This window comes from Tupaia chinensis, unplaced genomic scaffold (genome assembly GCF_000334495.1).
Source record: "Tupaia chinensis unplaced genomic scaffold, TupChi_1.0 Scaffold000212_1, whole genome shotgun sequence".
In the NCBI taxonomy this organism is placed as follows: Eukaryota; Metazoa; Chordata; class Mammalia; order Scandentia; family Tupaiidae; genus Tupaia; species Tupaia belangeri.
The window spans coordinates 735,566-744,694 of NW_006159687.1; positions in this window are offsets into that span (position 1 = coordinate 735,566).

The following is a 9,129-nucleotide window of genomic DNA, read 5'->3' on the forward strand; positions in this document are numbered from 1 at the left end:
CTCTTTCTTCATACTTGACTGGGAGGTGCACTGGTTAGATAAAACTGCTGTGGCCTAGGACGTTTAAGGTGTGGTTACTTAAAAGAATTATTGTCATACCAAGTCAAGGATGAGAGGGTCCCCAAGGCAGCCTCTGCCAATTCACATGCTAATGCTTAACTACCCTTCATCGTGAGTTTTCAGCTGTAGTCCTTTGATGTTCAGACAGACTGCTTGAGCTCTCCTACAAGCCTGTGGGATTGGTGTGATGCTGCCAAGGGCACCAGTGGTGTTTTTCTGCCCCTTGCAATTCTACATTAATAGATTAGAACCTAGGTCTGTAGTGTTCTCATTATTTGTGTTACTAAGGGTGTGTATTCTTGTGGATTCCTCTGATGTAGTGTTTTACATTTGCAAGTGTTTTGTTCTTTGTCAACTTGAATGCAAAATTCAGTGCCTCTACTAGTTTACCATCCTAAATCCACTCACACCAAGCATTTCCTGAGTTTATAACTTGATTGATTACTTGAGGACTTCAGTTCCTCAATGATTTCACTAGCTGCTTCCTCTTCTCTCCCTATCCTGACCTCTTTCTCTCTTAAGAGCAAATAAATCCCTCTACCTGTCTCCTACCCTGTAGTTTCATCTTCTCCCCTGAATCCATGCCCTCAAGTGACATTCCTGCCCTGCAGGACTTACCCACCCCAAGTGGGCCTATGAAAGCATTTTCCCAACAAAGGCAATCCTCTCACTAAGAGAAATTCTCATACCAGCTGCCAGGAGAATAAAATGCTCTTCATTTAACACCCCCTCTCCCCCAATAATAAAGCAACAAAGGTTGAGAGTGATTTATTTTCTTTTAAAAAATAAATTAGAACAGACTCAAGGTTATCTTGGTAATAATAGCACTGTCTCTCTCCCTTGCATTCCAATATGCTGTCTTGAATGGTGGTGAAAGGCATGAAGTTACAGCTCGCTCAAAGGGAATTGAACATAGGGGTGCTATCTGTATGTTGCAGGGGACAAAAGAGCTCTTCCACTTTGCCTGATTCCTGACGAATAGTTATCTAGCATCTCTTCCACATCCCTGAAGTCGAATTTACAGCCTCCTAGGCTAGCACATCGTGCTTTGGGCAATACTGACAATTTAGAAAACCATTCTTTGTATTGAGCTGATATCAGCCTTCTGGAGCTATTAATCCCGTATTCTAACTCTATTTGCATGAATTCAGACCTAATTTGATTTGAGTTACGTTAGTTAAGTGTTGTATACCATCCATCCTAAAACATATCTGATGCTTCATTTTCTTGCTCAAAATGTCTTGGTGGCTCACCATTACCCAGAGAACAAAATCTCACTTTCTTAGCAAAGCAAGGTCCTTAATGAATTCATCGAAATACCCTTTTCCAGCTTTCCCCTTGTCTTATGTTTCCTGCTCTTTAAGTTCTTCTCCTTTACACATTTATGTATGTCACTTTTCTCATTTTTCTTTTGCTTGCTCACTATTATAAACAGTTTCCTGTCCTGCTCATCTCCACTGATCAGCATCTTACTTAGTTTTCAATAATACTTGAACCTTGAAGTTTTTTTCCTTTTCTTTTTTGCTAGAGGACACATGTGTTCACTAGAGTGAGACAGAGAGAGGAGAGAACAAAGCACTCCCATGGGGGGAATGGTCATGCCACAATCCCTTCTCCTCTATCACTTCCTCCTTTAAGAATTTTGGGCAGACATGTACACACAGGCCTGGTGTTTCTCAAGCCTCTGGGTCCAGGACTTGAACCACATGGTCAGCGATGTGGGATCCAGTTACCTTATCTACCAGGCCATGGAACTGGCCCAACCTTTATTGATTTTTCTAGCAAATAAATTGCTGCCTTCTCTGGGTTTTCATTGTCACTTTAAATCTGTGCTATCCAGTGTCTTTATTTAGGGACTCAGCTGGAAGAGGAGAGTCATATTGAAAGATTTGTTTTAAATACTATATTAAAGCCAACAAGAGCAATTTGAATCTGATATATATATATATTTGGAGAACTTTTTGCTATAGGGTGCGTGTGCTCGCCAGAAAGACAGAGAAAGACAGAGAGACAGAAAGCGAGAAATCACCCCCCAGGGGAGATAGCCATGCTGCAATCCCTTCTCCTCCATTCTCCCCTCAGGATCTTGGGCACACATGCACACGCGCCCGGCGTGAGTTTAAGCCACTGGGTCTGGGACTCGAACCTTGATTGACTACATGGCAGTTCAGCAACATAGCCATTATGCCAACTGGTGGTCCCAGAATCTGATATTTTTTTTTTATTGGCTTGGGGTTTAAATTCATAGATACCCTATCACTGTTTTTCATGTCAGTAATTTCCTGGAAACTTTAGATTTAAGGTTTAAGTATTTGTTTTTTGCTTTTCTGTTGGGTCATCTGCTAAATAGCTAAAACCTGTCAATTTAAAGCTTAAGTTCTAGTGTATCTCTTAAAATATGAATTTTTTTTTTTTTTGGTAAGCTCGATTTCCGAGCCTTTAGTGGCCCTCAGTCCCCTCAGGCTTCAGCTTAGAGGTCTTATATTTCATCCTGCCTAAGAGAGCCCTTGCTCCTGTCACTATTAATATATATGAACGTTACTTGCTTGAACAATTTTTTGTCCTCCCTCCACAAAAATTTGAGCACAGGGGGTTCAGAGAATTGTTTATTGCTGTATCCCCAGTGCATAGACCAATGCTTGATACTCAAAAATTTTGTTGAATGAATATGTGCTTTTTTTCTTTATTCATGAAAGAGCGTGTACATGGGGACCAGCGGTTAGCGTAATGTCTATGTCGCTGGACTCCCACGTAGTTGACCGCGGCTCGCATCCTGGACCCGGTGACTTAAACTCACGCTGGGTGCGTGTGTGTTCGTGCTGAGATCCCGAGAGGAGAATGGAGGAGAAGGGATTGCGGCGTGGCCATTCCCCCTGGGGGGTGCTTTCTTGCTTTCTGTCTCTGTCTCTCTCTGTCTGTCTGGTGAGCACACACGCCCTATAGCAAAAAAAGACCTCTCCAAAAAAAAAAAAAAAAAAAAAAAAGAGCGCGTACATGCCTATGTGACGGAGAGAAAGAGAGGAGTACCTTCCCCAGGGTCTGGTACTCATATATCCCTTTACCCCGGCCTTCTAGCCTATTAGATTATGGGCACCTGCAGGAGCTTTCTGTGTTCCAGGCTGACGGTGCCTGGGTTTGTAACCTGGTTCAGAGCTTCTCTTGAGTCGTCCGTTGCTCCAGCACCAATGCATTACTTGGCCCAGAGTTGGCCCAATGCATTACTTTAAAATAAAATAACAGTGCATGCCTGTGTCATAGTTTATCTATCTTATTTTCTGACCAGGTACTTTTAATGTTGTAACCTGGAAATCTTCATCTCATTTTTAAAAGCCTTATCTGCTGAGGGTTGCTAAAATTTTGATCTTCATCTACATAGAGAAGCTAGCAGGAAGCCCTACTGTGAGTTCATTATCAAAGGGACTTCACTATAGTAAAGTTCTTTTAAATTTGCTCTTTTTATTTTGTCTATGCTTGTGTATGTATTCCTGTGCATGGCAACCTCCAACAGGGTCCTAATGCCTCAATGTACTTCTAACCCCTGCCAGCCAGGATCATGGGCACGCGAATGCTGGGCATACATAGGGAGGTCTCTGGACGTGAATCTGGAACCTTCCTATGTGGCCTAGCCCTGCAGAGCATTAGGTTTTATTGCTTCACCATTGTCTGGCCACAAAATAAAAATAAAAATTGCCCCTCAACATTATTCATTTTTCTTAGGCCCAGGTCTAATTCCTAGGAGTAGTCGTTTTTAGTGATAGACCATATTATTTCAGATATATTCTGTGTAGGTAGAAATCCATATATATATATATATTTACATATATGTATTCTTTTTTTCCCCTCAAAACGAAAACACTATCATGAAACTTCCATACTTTCATTTAACATACTTTGTGGTCATTTTCCTATATTGGAACACATAGATTTACCTTGTTCTTTTATTAATAAATACTTGTATTTATTTATATGAACATGATACTAATTTATTAAACTCTTATATGGTACTGTATTTATTTATTTATTTATTTTTGGAGAGGTGTGCTCGCCAGAGAGAGAGAGAGAGAGAGAGAGAGAGACAGAAAGTGAGAAATCATCCCCTGGGGGGATGGCCACGCCACAATCCCTTCTCCTCCATTCTTCTTTTGGGATTTTGGGCACGCATGCACACGCACCCTGTGTGAGTTTAAGCCACTGGGTCCGAGGCTCAAACTGTGGTGGACTATGTGGAAGTTCAGCGACATAGCCATTATGCTAACTGCTAGTCCCTGTATTTATTTTTTTAAATCATTTTTAATTTTATTTTTATTTATTCATTCATTTAATTTGACCAGAGAGAGACACAGAGAAACTTAGAGAAAGTGGGAAAGCAAGCTACCAGGTCTGGGACTTGAACCATGGTCAGCCATGTGGGAGTGTCTAGCACCTTAACCACCAATATACCTGCTGGTCCCAGCACTATATTTATTTAAACAAGACTCTCGTTGTTTGGTTTATGTTATTTCTAGTTTTTTTTTTTTTTATGTTACGCTATTGCAACTAAATACACATGCATATACATACACACACACACACATGCATATCTATATATTATTTAGATAGGTCTGTTGGGTACATTCCTAAAAGCAGAATTTCTGGGTCAGAGGATTTGCACATTTTTTTTTTCTTTATTTCTAAGACAGAAGTCTTCAATTTCAAACACTGAGCTTCAAACATGGGTTGTTTCTTTTTTCAAATAGTTTGTTTGTTTGTTTACTTGATACAGAGTGCATGAGCATGAGAGAGAGGGAGAGAGAATGACTTTTGCCAGGGTCTTGTCATGCTGTGGTTCTCTTTCTCCAGCTCTCCAGCTTTTCCATTTCCTGGGTACCCATGCACTTTCCCAATGTGTTTTCAGGCCAATCTGGGGATCCAAACCTACAGTCTTGTGGCTTCCAGCCTTGCAGGACACTTGCATTAACACTGTGCTACAGCATCTGGGCCCAGATGTGGGTCTTTCTAATGAAAAGTGAAGGATGGTTCAAGAGAGAAGCCAAGAGTGTAGAAGGTAGAGCCAGGGTCTGAGGAGAATAATGAAAAACATTACTGCTAAATTGTAAAGCCAGGCCTAACTTCTCAACATTTGGAGATTTTTTAAAAAATTTATTTATTTATTCATTTATTTTTAATTTGACCAGAGAGAGACACACAGAGAAAGAGAGAGAGGGAAAGTGAGAAAGGAAGCCACCAGGTCCAGGACTCAAACCATGGTCAGCCATGTGGGAGTGTTCAGCTCCTTAACCACCACACCACCTGCTGGTCCCCATTTGGAGATTTTCTGTTAATATTTTGGCCATTATTTTTCAGCTAAATTCTAACATAGGCAAAAGAACATAACTAAGTCATTTCTATTCTTTACAACGTATTGAGAGCCAGCCCCCTTCTCCGCCCCATAACTTAGTAGTTAAAGGAACCAGATTCCATGTAGCTAACCACAGTTTGACTTCCAGCCCAGGTAGCTTGAAAAACACAAATGTGTGTATGCATGCCCCCAATCCTGACGGAATGGAGACATGGAATACAAGGGACTGCAATGTGATCACACCCCATTGGGAGGTGCTTATCCTTCTTTCTGTTTCTGTCTCTTTGTTTCTCTGAGGCAAGCCCATGCACCCTTTGGCAATTAAAACACACACACATAAGCTGTATTGAGATATGTTTTACAAAGTGGTATGTGGTCAATTACAGTGAATTTTCCATTTACACTGAAAGAAAACATATTCTAGAGTTTTTTAGGATCAATGTTCTGTATATTCTATCAGGACAGGTTTCTTAATAAGACTAGTGAGGGACTAGCAGTTAGTGTAATGGCTATGTCGCTGGACTCCCACGTAGTCGACTGCAGTTCGCGTCCCAGACCCGGTGGCTTAAAACTCACGCTGGGCGCGTGTGTGTGCGTGCCCAAGATCCCGAGAGGAGAATGGAGAAGGGATTGTGGCATGGCCATCCCCTGGCGGGGGTGATTTCTCGCTTTCTGTCTCTCTCTCTGTCTGTCTGGCGAGCGCACACACCCTATAGCAAAAACCTCTCCAAAAAAAGGAATAATAATAAGACTAGTGAGTTTTTCTATATCCTTACTGATATTTATTTGTTCTATGAGTTTCGATACAAATATGTTAAACTCTCCCACTTAGATTATGGATTTATCTATTTCTGTTTCTAATTATCATATTTAAAAAATAGATTTTGAAGCTGTGTTTTTAGGTGTACACAAATTTAAAATTGTTGCATCTTTTTGATGAATTTACCTTTTTTAAAAAAGAATTATTTATTTAATTTTATTTGCTATTATTACATATTGTTTTATATTTGATCAGACAGAGACAGAAAGAGAGAGAAAGAGAAAATGAGAAAGAAAGCTGCCAGGTCTAGGACTCTAACCACAATCAGCCATGTGAGATTCCAGCACTCTAACCACCACACCACCTGCCAACTCCTGAATTTACCTTTTCTCATTACAAAATTTCCCTATTTATCTCAAGTAATTTGTCATATCCAACATATAAATATTGGCATAGTTACAAAAGCTTATTATTTGGGGGGGGTTGTTTATATTGTATATCTTTTTCTGTCCTTTCATTTTCGACTCTTCTATATACCTTTATACTTAAGGTGTAGGAAAAAAATTAGAGTGTAAATACAAGGAGGTTGGGATTAGAGTCTAGTTAGGGTCTGTCTGCCACATTTTGTTTTCCTCTTCATTCTTGTCTTTATTTGGATTGCTCAAATGGTTTTTTATATAATCCATACTGCCCTCCAAGTATTTCTTAGTTATAAGTCTTTTACTATTTTTCTACCAATTACTGTAGATAATAACACATTTAACATTTAGTACTTTTTATTAGTGCTTTAGTATATTAACTCCATTTATTCTCAATTTGCCTTTTTCTTTATCGTTTTCATGTATTTTAATTCTAGAAATATGTTAGGCCCTATAAGATAGTGTTATTTGATTATTTTGTGAAATAAGTTTGTGTTTAAATGTCTTCACATATTTACCTTCTCTATTATCTTCAGTTCTTGCACTTTTATGTTTTTGCTGATATGACATTCTTTCTTCTGGAAGAATTCCATGTGATGATTCTTTTTGTCAGGGCTTCTGATACAGCCTGTCTCTTAAATCTGTCTGGCCCTACACTTCCAGAAACTCTAGACTTCTTACCATGTCTTATATTTATATTAAACCTTTTCCTGTGTTTTCCTTTTTCTTTCAACCTGGATGTGCTTTTTTAGAAGTGTATGTACTGAAAGAGAGAAAGTTATATAGAGGGCCAAAAGAGCCTTTATGCCACAATCCACCCCCAGCCTCAGCCAGTCTGGATCATGGGCATACATGTGGGAACAGGTATGTACATGGGTTCATAAAGGGAAGCCCTGGGACATGAATGGAGGACCTTACCAAGTGGGTCCAGTTGTATTGCCACTGTGTCACCATCTGGTCCCAGTCTAGGTATTTTTACTAACGTATTCCCCCAATCACAAATCCTCTCTTTAACTATGTTTAATCTTTTGTTAAACCCATTCATGGCATGACTAATATTAAGGTTTTTTTGTTGTTGTGTGTTTGTTCATTTTTCAATTTGTCAGAGGGTACATGTGCTTGCTGGAGAAACAGAGAGAGGTAGAGAAATCACCTTCCATGGGGAATGGTCACACTGCAATTCCTTTTCCTCCTTTTCTTCCTCCTTTTGGGGTTTTTTAGCTTGCACAAACATGTCTTGTTTTTTTCTTGAACCATGCAGTTGGCCATGTGGGATCCAGTTGCCTTAACCATTACTCTACTAGCTGGCCCTGATTTTAGTCCTTCTGTTATTCAGTATTGTAAGCTACACTTGACTCTTTGACATAATTGTCATTTCTCTAATAAAATTTTCTATCTTGACATTTATTTTCCTAAACATGTTCATCACATGTCTGTATCTAGTAACTCAAATACCTGATCATATGTTAGTCTCTTTCTATTGCCTTTTTTTTTTCATTTGATCCTTACTGTTGGTATGAAACATTGTGAGGTAGCTGAATGATATCCAAAGAGAATTTTCTTTAGTTCCAGTCTGCATTTATAATAGAAGCAGGTTACTTTAACTATATTAATATTATATGTTACTGGAAATGATTAGGGCCCAGGTTGCAGCCTTTGTAAAGTCTGGTTACTTGCATTTTGCCTTTACTTTTAGGAGACATTTTGATAAAAGTCCCATATGAATGTCAAATTTTTTCTAAGTTTCTTTCTCAGAAACAGACTATGAATTTCAGCTTATATTTCTGAACTGTTTTCAAGTCTACTGTTGAAAACTCTTAGATTTTCAGCCTTTTTGAAGCCATATTCTTTTCTGCCTCTTGCCCTATGCCACTTATAAACTATTGAATGCCCCATAAAAAGAAAAATGGTGGGACCAGCAGTCATTGGCTATGTCGCTGGACTCCCATGTAGCCAACCGCAGTTCGAGTCCCAGACCTGGTTGCTTAAACTCAAACCAGGTGCATGTGCGTGTGTGCCCAAGATCCTGAGAGGAGAATGGAGGAGAAGGGATTGTGACATGGCCATCCTCCCTGGGGCGGTGATTTCTTGCTTTCTGTCTCTCTGTCTTAACTCTGTCTTTTTGGCGAGTGCACGCGTCCTATAGCAAAAGCCTGTGGGGGCGGGGGGAGAAAAGAAAAATGGCTTAAGCTGTTGGGCTCACTTTTTTAAAACTGTTCTCACTTTTTTTGTGGGATCTTACTCCTTAAAGTTCATTTTATTTAATTATTTTTTGGAGAGGTTTTTGCTATAGGGCACATGCAATCACCAGAAAGACAGAGAGAAAGCAAGAAATCACCCCCCCACCCCCCCCAAGGAGGATGACCACACCATTCTTCTCCATTCTCCTCTCGGAATCCCTTCTCCTCCATTCTCCTCTCGGAATCTTGGCATGCACGCATACACCCCTGGCACGAGTTTAAGCCACTGGGTCCAGAACTCAAATCACGGGTTGACTACATGGGAGTCCAGTGATGTAGCCATTATGCCATCTGCTGCTCCTACTCCAAGTT